This window comes from Anopheles arabiensis, chromosome 2 (genome assembly GCF_016920715.1).
Source record: "Anopheles arabiensis isolate DONGOLA chromosome 2, AaraD3, whole genome shotgun sequence".
In the NCBI taxonomy this organism is placed as follows: Eukaryota; Metazoa; Arthropoda; class Insecta; order Diptera; family Culicidae; genus Anopheles; species Anopheles arabiensis.
In genome coordinates, this window is record NC_053517.1 from 50,540,723 (window position 1) to 50,555,487 (window position 14,765).

General features: G+C 39.8%; 1 long non-coding RNA gene across 7 annotated transcripts; it reads right to left on the minus strand.

Annotated features, from left to right (window-relative positions):
* Window positions 1-573: 573 nt before the first annotated feature.
* LOC120895610 lies at window positions 574-13,419 on the minus strand. Of its 7 annotated transcripts, none has more exons than XR_005738350.1 (3): window positions 11,319-13,366; window positions 11,151-11,241; window positions 574-1,416 (listed from the first exon to the last, which is right to left on the minus strand). It is a non-coding gene; the product is annotated as an uncharacterized LOC120895610 (long non-coding RNA). The 7 variants fall into 7 exon arrangements; XR_005738348.1 differs by lacking the exon at window positions 574-1,416 and adding an exon at window positions 2,754-6,659 and having other exon boundaries at window positions 6,737-11,241; window positions 11,319-13,419; XR_005738347.1 differs by lacking the exon at window positions 574-1,416 and having other exon boundaries at window positions 2,754-11,241; window positions 11,319-12,539; window positions 12,616-13,416.
* Between the last annotated feature and the right edge of the window lie 1,346 nt (window positions 13,420-14,765).

Genomic DNA, 14,765 nt, shown 5'->3' on the forward strand with positions numbered 1-14,765 from the left:
CCATAAAATTTCTCATTCCTCATTTCTATTCCTGATCAGCGTCGAGCGAGTAATAGTATTACGAATGGCTACTATTATGACCGGTGTTTCATTTCTCACTTATTTCAATACTTTCTCTAGTTGCTGATTGATTTATAGCTTCGGAATACCCTTATTTAAGGTATTTGAATAAATATATTCATCACCAATTGAAATAAGAAGTAAAATAAATCAATAAATTCGGTGTCCATCTTTCCCTACAATAAAGTGTCCGTCTTTCCCGCTATGGTGTCAGGATGTTTAAACCACCAGAAAACAATATTTTTTCTTGCTTTCATTCTCGTTCTTTCGCCAGTTTTTTTATTAATGATCACGAAACGAAAACATGAAATAAAACTTCCGGAAATATAAACAATACCAGTTGTAGAGCTTAATAACTTAGCTTAGTAGTCAAAGAGCTCCGTAGTCAAATTAGATCCACAAGGGTGCATATGATTGAATTTTTTTTCTTTTTCGTGGATTTAACCAATTTTGCATATATTATGCCAAAAATTTTCTCAAATGTGTTGTTTAACTTTAAGTTAGGATGCTGCATTGTAGATTTTTTCGAAAATTACCATTTTGCTGCATTTATGAGAAGTGTCCGTCTTACCCGCAGTGTCCGTCTTTACATACCTTTCCCTACCATAACGCAATATGTATGTTGTCTTCAAACAAACTCAGTTAGGAATATGTTCATAATAACATCAAGTAGTTTGTCTTTACATTTTTCCGTTCTTTTTACTTTTTTAAATAATTTTTCTTTCTTATTTCACACCATAACATCATAAGATAAACATAAACATTCCCTTGATATATTCCTTTTGGTAAATGTTTTTTTTAAGTTGTTGCTCGCTTAACGGTATAATTGAAACATAAAATAATTACTATTTTTAGTTGCTTCAAAAATCCGATAAAAAAATCTTCTACATCATCATTCTACATCGAACTTAATGATCCTCACTACTTCACACCGGAAATTATCGTACTATGTCTACTTTGCAGTTCTGCATGATTGAACTTTTATTTCCACACCTTCCATACCAATCCGGTTTTGCTCGTTTCTTATTTAACCCATCACTAAATCCCAGACGGTTAACTTTTAAATCCAGGTATACCACTTTTTCTGTAGTTACTTTGGTGCACTATTGTCCAAGCAGCGTCGTGCACTAGTCAGCCAATTCTGAAACATCTTTCGAACAAAGTGGTTCGTTTCTGCACGTTGCGGGCTTTTTTAGAAAAATTCATTATCATAATCTTCTTAGGATCAAAACTTTTCCAATATCCGGTGCAAGCAAAATCCGATTATCACTTCTGCGTCCACGTCAAAGTGCAACCTCGGACAGGATAGCCAGCACATCGCCCTGGTTGGTCGGTGCAAAATGAGTGAAAGAGAATCTATAACAAAAAAAACTCGATAGTGAAAGTTTATCTTCGATGGGAAATCAATTTAAACCAAACTGTATGAATTATCGAGCAAGATCGAGAAAGACGTGAACGCTCCATTTCCGCCAACAAGGCGATGAAGACCATGGAGGATGAAAGAATAGGGACATCATCTGACATTCAAGATGCAACGGGTGCATTTGAAGGGAAGCGAATTATACATACAATTGATATCCAGCAGCCAAAGTAACACAAATGTTTGCTCTGCTGTGTCATTTTTTTTTTTGTCGTTATCCTTTTCGCTGAATGTTTAATTCAAAAATGAGAGTAGTAATGAATAAAATCAAATATCTCTTTGCAACGAGTGCATTCTGATAAAGCGTATTGGCGACTGATTTGTCAACCAAATCGGTTGCCTAAAACAGAAATAAAGGCATCACAATCGCGAGGGGTCCCATGGTACAGTCGTTGAAATAGTAGTGAGCAAAATTTTGTACAACGTACATGGTGCTTCTAAAACATTTTATTTACTTCTGTTTTTGGCACCTGGGAATAAGAATACAGTGGTCTTCAGTTAATTAATGACTATAATGTTTCTTAATTATAAATTATTAAACAAAAACGAGATTAAACAAAAACGAGAACAAATGAACACAGTTTATGTTTGATAAATTATTAAACGTTTAACTTCCTTTCTTATTATTATCTGACGTAACAACCTGTGTTAGTTTAGGCTGGCCGTAGTCTCTAATAAACTTAGTTATTTGTGTGCTATACTTATAGCAGGAGAGTTAGCCCTGTATATGGAGCCCGTTTCCACTCGGTACTTATACCCACGGCAGGCATATTCTTAAGTCGTACGAGTTCACCACTACTATTGACCCAACAATTATTTCACCAATGTTGATTGTTTTTTTTTAATTTTCTTAGAATGAAAATTGATAAAATTGAGTTCATTTACATTCGTTTACACAAGCGTTTTTAAGCCTCAAAATTAATTATTGAGCTCTTCTTACAAATTTTTTGGAAGACATTATAATTTTCCCGGAATAAAGCGAGTTCCGGAAACGTTTTTTAATCGTTCCTTGACGGTGCAATTTATTTATACTGTAGGATACTTTTAATATTATAATGATTCTCATGTAACGACCTATGTAGCCATGCCCGGCTATTTAGGCTTCCAAGACAAATAAGGCATAATGCATACGTATTATTTAGTCCTTACTATTATGTATTATTTATTTAACAAAATAACGATGAAAAATAAACTGTTTTTTTAACTTTAAATAATCAATTCTTATAAATTTATTATTATTTATTTATTCTTATGAACAAAAATAAAAATCGGTGTTAGTTTTTTATATTTATTGTAACTGATGTTATTTTTCACCTCTTTTGTTATTTTGATAATTATCAATATTTGCATTATTATTATAATTCTGCTTGGCGTAACTTCCTACGCAGACATGTGGCCTTCGACATACAGACTATCGAGACTTATTCAGTACCACGCAGCCGGATAGTCATTCCTTTGGGGGAAGGGGGCTGTTCATTCTAGGCTTTAGCCCATGGCGGACATTTTATTGAGTCACACGAGCTGACAACTGTACCACAGGGGGCAGTCCTTTATGAGTTTTATGATTTTTACTATTTTTATTATTAATATTATTTGTAGGATTATTATTATTCTTATTATTGTTGATAGCTGTTTTGTTGAAACATACAAAAAAGAAAACTAGAGACACTTTTCCACACTTTGGAAATTGATTGGAATGTCGGAGCTGAATAGGAGATACGAATCGATCAATAGTACGGAACACCCCGGTTTCACTAGACTTTTTAGTTTACACATTTTTGATAATAAGACATGTTTCCATCGCGCAAATGTCATCTCTTTATGCTTAATAATAATATATAATGAAATGCAACACCTATATTGTATGAAAAGTTATTTGAAAAAATATGAATCATGAATAAAGTATTCAGGATGTATTAAACCGTCACACATGATGCCGAACTATTGCATCGCGAAGAACACATTTTGCAGCTTTCTAGAAAATGATCAACAACTCGTATCGAAGGAAAACTGCTGCCGACACCCGGATTCAGCAGATCGCTGAAGCGCGTCGAGTTTGTTCGAAATAACGAGCAATTAATTTTGAACTAATCCATTTAGCTAAAGATTGCCGTTCCCTTAATCGAAATCAACATCAGTCACCGCGAAGATTGAGCGGACTGGGGTTCCAATTGCTTCCCTCTCCATGTCCGTCATGCACCGTGCGATCCTTCGAAAAGCCTCTAATAGCTGTTGCCAACAGGCATGACCTGAGATGACGCTTAATTTCATCGGACGATACAAGTGGATCGTTTGTACGCCTCGGGGTAGCTTCACTTACTCGACTCGAGAGGAATCTCCTTAACTCAATACCCAGCACAGCTCACAGTCAGAGGCGATGATAGCTCTGTCTAAGGTCGTACCATCGTCATACCGACCAGGATTAGTCTTCACAACGGCGGATAAGGATGAGGAGAAGAGAGGAGAAGTGTGTTTCATTGCCTACGGCCACAACGCAACGTCAAACTGCCGATTTTGGAAGAGTCCTCGCATCGAATCCTAAGCATTTCGTGCTTATCACAGTACATTCACCATAGTACGACCTGTTGCCAGCTGGAAACAGATTGGGCAACTTTTCCATCTTGAACTGTCTTTCAAGTTGATTGTGCAAAACAAACACACCAAAACCACTCGAATTGCTCACAAAAGTAAAATGGGAAAATAATTTTAAAATAACCAATTACCATGGAGCAATACACTTTTGACCACTCGGGAAAACAAAACTTCCATTGAAGTTTCACAACTTCAGATCATTTTAAATTATTTTTTGAGGTACCATTATTTTCTCAGTAAGCACTTGACAAACCGAATTCAAATGCATAAATGCTTTAAAAATAGATCTTTTAATGTATTAACTTTGCTCAGAATATGAATTTCGTATGGTCGTATGCCATAAAAAAATGTTATTATTTATAAAGAATGATCCGGCAGGGCTTATTTGCATTTGTAATTGAACTTGTAAGAACAATATATAATCATGTTTAAAGCATGAAGGAGTAGCTCAATTGATTAATGTACGACCGTTGTTATTCGTAAGTATTTCATTAAGCGTATTCATACCGAAATTTATGCAATGCTATAGCTTAAGTTGTTTTTTTAACAATGAAGTATGCGTGCAAACAAATTGAATGATTTGAAACATATTTTAAAAGTTACTAGTAATGTGCTGTGCTAAATATACCTAATTCATATTAGAAACGATAACGAAACGAAACGAAGAAAGAAGTTATACTCCAACAATCAATTCTGTTACATAGGTCAGGATTGGCAAGTATCTTAATCATTCGTTTTAATAATCTTCTCTTGAATTTGAACTACTATTGATGTGAACACTTTCTTTCAACAACAATTAGTGAATATTATGTTTTTCAACATTCTTCTCATAAATGTATAGATTCGGTAGTGTAGATAACATTAAAAGCGTACTGGAAAGCGAATCCTCAATGACAGTCACTATGGACACAATTGAAACGGATTGATCGTTGCTCGGCCCTTGTTCGTGCTTTCAGTTGGGCGTTGAAAGGCATCCATCTTATTTGCTTGTGTGACACTTTCTCATGATTATTCCTCCGTTCGAGCTGATCAGTTTGATTAGTTCAGAATAGGCTAGACAACGTTCGCAACGGTGCCCGACACAACCACAACCGCCATTCAATCATTCCTTCTGTTTCTTCACAGTCGAATCGAATTAAATGTTAAATTCACTTAGTCGGTTGACTTCTGCTGACCCGACTCACCCTGGCACTCAATTGACTGTGACATCACCCAAATGAAGACTACAAAATTTTAACCACTCGTATGCGGGTAAGATACAAGCACAGTATGAGAACAATCAAAAGAAGATCGGGTAAGTGCGAGTTCGAGTGATGTAAAATGACATCGTCAACATTGCTCTGATTGTTTACGTTTTATTTTATACAAAACAAAACCCAACGTCGCCCCTCATAGCCCATTATAAACATCAACTGATTGCAAATCAAGCATTTAGAACAATCTCTTTTGCTGACACACCACTTTTTCATTACAGAATCGTGACAGCACCTACCTAACGCTGCTAGCACAAGCCAAATTGCTGTTTAATGTACTTTTAGCTATAAACTACACCGTAACCCTTCAAGTAAAACCCTCCAATAAAAGACAAACAACACAGAAAAGTGTCTCTGTCTGCAGCCAACCGGGGGAATCATCGAGGGTTCACACTTTGCGAAGTGAATTAAATTAACTAGCATGATATATTGCACAGAAAGACTATACCGTTTAGCTCCGCTGGAAGGAAGTGCAGGTTTGTCTGGCAATGAAATCTCGTTCCAGCCAGTATTTCTCCGTTCATCAAGGGCAACGTCGTACAGACCATTGTAGAATATTGGACGCACCGCCTGCTAACCTCAACTATTGCTTAATACATCCCACCAGACTTGTGCAGCCTCCGGATACTGCTGACGGTACTGCAGTTCCACCAGCTGTCTTTATTGTCCACTCATGGGCTGTCCTGTGCAAACGCGTACCAATGAATGTCACTTAAAGGTGATACTGAGAGCAGTCAGGCCAAGCAATTGTACCAGAGGCATTCAGGTTGCATTCATCCACTACATTCACTGCATTTTTCGTTTGATCTATTGTGCTAATGTCAGAAAGATGCCTACGAAAGGAGCGCAGTACGGTAGCATCGATACACAATTCAATGAAAGTCGGATAACGACAACCACACAACACACTCCGACCTTCATTATAACGCTCACACATTTACCCAGAGGAAGTATTGTCTGGTCTGTCAAACTAAGAAAACAATGGAATCCACCCGTGGAGCCACCTGGAGCAAAATCTTTGGACCTATAGAAAGATTGATTTGGTAAAAAGTAGACAAAAATGCCGGCACGGAGGAAATGGTTTTTGTATTGCCATATTTACGTAGCAGAGAAATTAACAAATATTTTCCTTTGTAGAAGTGTATATACTTGTCTACCAACAAGGATACCTTCAGCATGGTATGGACCTCTTCAAAAAAGCAATTAGTTTATCTGCTGTGGTACTCTTTCATCTCGCTCAAACTTTCCTCTCATTTTATCTTCCGTATGTGCGTTCGTTTCCCTTCACTGGTATGAAGCTTCCACCTTAACCCTGCAAAACTTTCAATTGATTCCTAGAAGGCAAAAAAGGAAAGAAAATTAAATTTAAAGTGGCAAGTCTCGCCTTCGAGCGACACATACACACACGTACCAGCCATTAGACAATGGAACCGTGCGTGCAAGCCGTAATTAGTGTCTAAAGAAGGTGAAAGGTACTTTCGCCAAATTTTTGCCTCCGCTACTGCTGCTCTTTTGTTTCGTACGGTGGTACAACCTTGAACCATGATGACACAATTTGCGCAACATCAAACGAGCCACTGCGGGGTTCGGGCACTAATTAAATTCCTCTTTCAATTTCACCACTGAAGAATGGGGTACCGGCATTTTCTGACTACCAGCTTTTTTATGAAAGGTCAACTACAACAACAACAAAACTATAAAAAATGCAAGCAAAAATAAACAAACGCTTTGTTATACATGCTAACACATTGCATGGAAAGTTAGGTATCAAACCATGCATTATTTAACGAGTTCAGAAGACCGGAAACTGTTCAAATAAGAATTCCATAGGTTTGTTCCCGTTTCATTAGCAGAGAGTTGTTTAGGCAGCCTTTGCACATTTTTAAAATAAACCATGTTATTAATCTCAATTGCTGTTGCTCGACAATTCGTAAATGAAATTACCACAGTACCTAAAACATAAAAATATTCTTTTTAAAAAGGCAAATCAAATGCACCAATAAAGTGTACAATGCAGTAATTGCACAGCGTGATGCATCAGCATAGCTTTAAAGCTGCATTGGCATACTAGCATGCGAGTAATAAGCGGCTTTAAAAAATCCAGCTTCGTAGTGTAATAATCACAAATGTTTGGATTTACATAAACTCACAATCCATCAAATGAATGGGCAGTTTGTAGTTCACCTATGCACAATGCTCTTACTAAGGAAGTATTGGTCACGAAGCTAAGCATAGGCTACAATTATTTATGCTAATTTGTTGCTGTCTCAAACCACTGCCATGCTTTTCAAGGAGATTGTTGGTAGATTATGGGCTAGCTGTGCAGAAGGAAAAAATACAATATTTACTTCACTCGTTGATTTACCTCCTGTTGCGGGTCCGTACCGTCGCTACTGTAGCTCGGATATCGATGTCGTGATTAGTAGTCATCCGTACTGACCAATCATAAACCATAGAAGGGTCAGTACCAAAGCAACTGCCATCATGTTTCACATTCTTTCCTGACATGTGTGAGGCACGACTGCTTATTATTTTATATATAAGGAGAAACAGGTTCATTTGTGATTAATTCGTCTTTTGCGTGAGGATCGAAGCAGCCGGACATCTCACGGAAGTGCCAACGGTCAACGGTGTTTGAATCAATCCATGCATTAAAATACAGAAGCACTAGAAGCAGCTTCAAATGTTTTCATTCCCGAGGAACTCTAACTACTTCCTTACACCTTCAAAAGATCGTTCACGCTCGCTCATTTGCACGTACTTCCGTCTGCTCGTCCTAGTGATACGAAGCGTCCCGCTGGCAAAGCACGGATCGGCATGCGGAACCGGATGTGGCCTTGTAATGATCAGTCGGAAATGTGGATGGGTATGTGTGTCGGGGCAATGGTGAAGAGATAATAAAATCGTATACGGTGATTAAATAACAGTCAAAGTTGCTTAGAAAATTATCAACTTCCGTAGTTTGCATACGCCGCAGGACATTTTCAGCATGTACACAAGCGTCTCCTACGCGTCGATGTGGCTACAAACGCAAGGAAGCAACTGGCGTTTTGCCTTCTATGGAGGAAACGTAGCTAGGCGTGCGGCAAAGGCAAAGTTTTCAACCGGAGCCAACCTCACGGCTCCGGCCGGAAAGATTTCCGGAAGCAATGCTAGGTGAACGTAACCGACCCTCAAGAACTGGCTGAGCGTAGTTGCGTGCGTGAGTGAGCGGGGTGCGAGACTGGGGTGCAGCATGATTTGCTCGCCGCTTACAAAACCTAAGGCTGAACGATTTCCTCACAGCCTTTTAATGGGCAAGGCGTTTTCTTCCCAGCTCCCAACACGCGAACACGATGCGTAGCATAATCGGAACGTAAAAAGTGTGTTTACGTTCGGTTCCTCTTCCACCGCTGGTGGTGATGTGTCTGGGCGATGGAGGGTACGTGTGTTCATTAGTGCACAGGCGAGAAGGTGTACATTAAACCGTCACGGATTTATGATTTAATTACATTTTTCGCCAAACCGGAGGGTGTTGATTTTATGCGAAGCATGCAAACTTTCTTGACGTGGTGGCGGCTGGCTCTAAAAAAAATGCGAGCCGTGTCCAATCATTTCGCCTCCTTGCCGCTACCCCAACAGGAAGAAATCATTTTTTCCGAAGTACTCCTGCACGAACCGGAGCGTAAATTAAGTTGCAAATTTTTGACTTACAAATAAATCGGTTATAACCGGTCTACTACCAGGGGTTTGGGGCGAGTGTAATTTTGTTTAGAATGTGGCGGATTATTCAAATGAATGGTACAAAAACGCCGATTTTCGTTTGGCTATGAATATTCAAATCGATTACATTTGGAACGTGGTTGATGTTTTCAATTACGCTCTACATTCAATTACTTCATTATCAGCGACATTTAATGTGAACATTGGAACTGCAAGGGAACGTTCCGACATATTTCGCATCACATCCGTAACACTGTTGCAATGTTTTGTTCCTTGTGTTATAGTAAACCATTTAACATTTCTTCATTATTTACTACCTCCAAAATATTGTACAAGCAATATAAGCCGCAGCCGTTCCTTCTGAATAAATGGGCGTATGAAGGAAACAATACAATAAAGCATTGCTGATATTTGTATGGAGAAAAATAACATGCAAACATTCGAAGCTATTACATTATAATTAACATATTTGTTCTCCTAGTTTTTGGTTCAGAGTAATAAAATTAAATTACAGCACTGAATTAATATTTTACTTGTCGTTTAATAAACACAAATCGTCAAATTCCAAATACAATTCAAAGGAAAACGGAGAGCAAAGTATTACAAAAAGGAACTTTTTATTTTCTATGGTACATTTCAACTACTCACGTTTTATATTATTTAATCAATGATTTATTTAAGTACTAGATAATGTAATTTTATCGAAAATAAAGTTACAGCACATAAAGCAACCTACTGGTCCTTTTTCTTACTATGTCTTATAAGAAATTTCGCTCCAAAAGAGGTACCTATTGTCAAAACGACTTTCTCCCCACATCACACACGCTATAGTACAATACAATACGCGATCATGCGTAAATTTATACAAATTTTAAAATTTAACTAAACATGCACAAACAGTACGGAAAAGTGTGATTTTTGAATGTGTGTGTAATAGGAAACAAACCAAAAAATAAGATTCTAGATACAAGAAAACATTCTCGATTGTTAGATAATGTAAGCTTTGTTTCGAGCTTGAAACAAAGAAAAAACTGTTTTCCTATGCTGATAGCATGCATCTATTGCATCTTTTTTAAATAAAATTTGAGTACAATTTCCTTTCGTCTATTTACCATCCATTATAATATGGGTTCCTGTACTGTCCTTGCACCCATCGCAGCATTGTTATTGTAACGACGAAACAAAGCAGGAAAAAGCACTAGCAAAACAAAGCTCAGAAGCACTCCAGTAAACTCGTTACGAGGCATTAGCGTGTACGCTGACCATTGCATCAAGCTTGCAGCAGTGTTCCACACCCTGGCATGAAGGAACCAGATGCGACGAACCAGAAGATTTTCGGGCGTGAATTGCATTGACTATGAGCTGCTAAATTTCTTCACGTCCGCTTTTTTCATACTCCCAACGCTCTACAAATTCGTTTCACCCTTCCCTGGCGTAGGTGTAGGTCCGATCGTAAAGCGCTTCCCAGGAGAGCCCAGGTACAGGATGGCACGTAACAAGGGGTTGAAACGTCAAGGGGAGATCGTAAAACGGGTCGATGCAACGGCAAAAACACCCATTGTCGGTGTCGTTAAGGTCAACGGCGAGGAAAACGACTGCTTCCAACACCAAGGACCACGAAGCCGTGCCACACAGGTCGTCACTGGAATACGCGATTGCCTTGTACATATGGGGCTTGGTGTGAGATGCAATGGTTTTCTACGCCCGGGACCCCAACGAATGAAATGGTTACACCGAAGTAAAGCCAAAATATGACTCTATCAAAAAATACGTCCAATCACTGCACCTCCAATATTGAAAGTGGTGCGTGGGGTGAGGAGCATAGTGAGCTGCTGGTGGAGTATTTTTTGCCCTCCCTTTAACCTTCCCTAGAGCGAAAAGAAATATGTTAGCTATACCCAAAAAAGGACGTGGTTTTTTGTTATAGCGATATCAATAAATGTATAGGAATGGAAGCAAATTTTGCTACAGAATCTCTTTTTGCAACAATACAGTCGTACAGAATATCCAAATTGATGTTCTTGGCGAACTTTAACGACCTCGGCTTTAGAGGGGCGGTGCAACTAAATAAATACCGATTCTAAGCATCTGACCACCCCTGATGTTCTCTGCCATACACTTACCTATAACGATGCAGTGTGGCGATTATGATAATCGGATACTAAACAATTTAATAGACAGGAAAATCCTCCATCCACGGTGAAAAGGTCGAGCCTAAATAGAGAAAAAATGTTTAACTAATTTCCAATAGTACGTACTGTCAGAAATTTCAATAATCTCATCTAGCTTACCAACAGCAAATAAAACCCTCCGAACCTGAAACGAACCGTAATACCTCACACACGAGCCAGCCACGGCAAGAACCAGAAACTGATAATCCACGCCAAAACCAAAATCACAGTTCGATACGGCAACGGAAAAACCTTCAACACACGTTATCACCAATGTGGAAGCGAAGCATCAACCTTTAAGCTGAAAATCAAAAAATCACTGCAATAAGTGTATGAAACTAAAATAAGAAAAAGTCACACATTTTCAATAGCAGAAAATCTTGTCAACCTTATCATCTCCGTTCTTTGAGACGCCGTCCCATCGAGCCATTGGTGCACGCGGCTTGCCCGTAAGTCGGACGAGCTTATCAGTTCACTCTCAGTGCCCGCGTGCCTTCGCGTAAGCGGATCGCTATATTGCCCGTTTGCGTTTCGTGCCGACAGAAAAACTGGCTGCTGGAAGAGATTAAGTACGAATTTGTGAATCCCGTTGGCCGCTTCACTTCGCTGCTTCATTCAATTTGCTGCTTTGAATGCCCAGCGGATGGATTGATTTTCAGGAATTCTTTTCTGACAATGTAAGGGCAACTTGTCTTTTTGTATGTACCTCATTTTCCCTCGGGCGTCCTCTAGGAACTTTCAACGGCTCGGCTAACTTACCATTGCATTGTAAACTGGCTAGAAAAAAGGCATTCCAAAATTCCCCTACCCCTAACGGGCTTCAATCGATCGATCCATTGAGAACGAATTCGGAACGTTTGGTAAGTTTGGCAGAAACAAATTCACAGTGTTCTGATTATTTGCACAAGGTTTTTTTTTTGCACCGTTTTACCTCAATACGAACGCACGGGATGACAAGCACGCAGGGGTATGCTCGACAGGAATACAATTTGCGCTTCAGTTGAGAGAGCGGAACTCTTCGATAAGCACTTGGGCAGCAGGGGTTAGAATCTCTCCTGCGGCACTAGTACTTAGTAAAGAATTCTTATCAGTTTCGGGCATTTTCACATCCACATCGGTCGCTGGCTGGAGATGCCGCTGCTTGCAATCACTTTTCTGGCCTTTGGCTTCGAACTTCGGCTACCGCCGGTAGGGCCCCTCCAGGGATTGGTATGCTGTCTCTGGATGTTATTATCAGCCGTCCCAACTATGCCTGCCCGATACTTCTTGTGGTTCCCTTCTCGTGTACAGCGCTCATCAAGTGTTTGAATGATGATTGCACTTTCACTCTATGCTATCGCGCTGGACAACCAATGGGAACGGCTTTCATTTATCTTCGTTTTATCATCATCGACCAAACCATTAACCATGTCTTTACCATTCAACTGGAACGGAAGGGAACGATGATGACGAAGATGATGCTGACGCTATCGATATGGCTGAGAGCACGACGAAGGACAACACGATCGCTATGCCAACTTCAAACCTTCTGGTACACACACACAGACACTCTCTATCGACACATGCCATGAAATATGCCTTGTAATTTCGCTTGTTCTCACTGTATTTTCACTTTTTTCTTCGCAAAAACGTTTACCACTCCAAATATATTCCAAATCGACTCAAACTTGAGCCGGACACAGTTCAATTGTTGCTACTTCCTCTCTCCGGCATTTCATCACTCGCCGGCGATCTGACCCGATCTGAACCATCGGCGTAAGCCTACCCTGGATGCTGGTGTGAGCCAGTACTAGCAATCATTCAAACTACCACGTCTACCACCGAGCTGATAACGCTTCGCGTACCAGTCACCATAACGCTGCGTTCGTATGCCCACCCGAGCACTCGATCGTTCCCTGCACTTTATCGCTGATCACGCGTACGCAGCACAGCACCACAAACGATGCCACGAGCGAGCGTGGCTGTGTCTCTTGGGCCAGGATCGTAGTCACTGTGACACTGGCAACACTGGACTGAATACTGTAACGCCGTGTTTTCACCGCCCAAGCAAACACTTCGACAACGGCATGAATCATTTAAAGGCTCAGCAGAAAACATCACTAGATCCTACCAGACCTCACCGACCACTGGTCTAGAACGACGGATATACGAATACTGTTTGGTAGATTTCATCTCAATTGGACTTTTATAGCGCGTACCGATCCCAAACACCAAACCCAGCCCGCGGCCACTCTACCCAATGTACCAAATTGCCCGGACAAAACGGATGCTTGACAGATGTGCCATGCTGGCGGAAAGTGGACGACATCCCCCTCCTGCAGCGGCACGTTATTGCCGATGATGATGCTGGTGATGGTGATGAACGACGACCATGCTGGATCTTTTGACCGGGGTCAACCTTCTCGCTGTATGGGTTGAACGCTGTTCCGACCCTCAGATGGAAACAGTTTTAATTCTTTTACGCACCAATACTGACTGATCTTGGCCGTTTGCTCTTATCGTTGCTACAACGACAGTGTTGCCTGCATTAGTTCACTTTGCATGCATTCCGTTAGAATAGAAATTTGTGTTGCATTAGGCACGTTTACCGGATTTTCTTAGTTTCTTGAAATTTTTAATGTTGGATCTAGCACCTTTTAAGCTGTTTTTGAAATGTTTTTTTTAATTATAATGTACTATAATGTATAATCTATGTAAACAGAATAATAGTGTTCTAATGTGATGAAACACGAGTATTTTCAGCTAAAATTACCTTTAAAAATTATTCATTGCGCGTAAAATACACCTAACTCGCGGTACCAACAACAATTGACACACATAAAATTGCATACCTTCGCCTTCACGCTAAGCGGAATGAAAGCAAATTGAATGATTGTAGTAAACGATCTGATGAATTACGCAGATACTCGTTTGGCCCAAATGTTCCTGTAATTGATGGTCAGCCATAATAAACACTCACAGACACACACACACACAATCTGCCCGGCGTGTGAAGGAATGTGAACGGATTGGATGGATTGGATGGATGGTGAATTGTCACATTGAGCGATGCGTTGCATTTGAATAGCGAAATTGACGGTGAATGCAGACGTTTAGTGGCAGGATTGCGCGCAAAGGAATGTTAAGAACATTGGTGTTGATGGTTAATTCACAAATACGTCACAGTTTTATCAATACTTGAAATTTAATTCCATACGTGAAATACCTCCTGCTTTATTATTAGATGAAAACATGTTAAATTTTAAACCTCAATATTTTACAAACATTCATCAACTCTACATATTCAACTATATACTCTCGAAATCACCAGATATCACCAGATCACCCGAAATCGGTGCCTTGTTCCTCGTTGCCTGATGACATCGAATATGCCATTCATTTGGAAACGATTTACCAAATATCAAATAATTCACTCGATTACTACCAACCCACAGCTGCTGGCGAGGTCACACATTGGCGACAACAACATAAATCTAAACAACATCCCACACATACACGCCATCCTGTCCCCCCTATACCTTGATCCCAATTGTAAAACGGCCCCATCCAAAAAGTCATAAGACATCG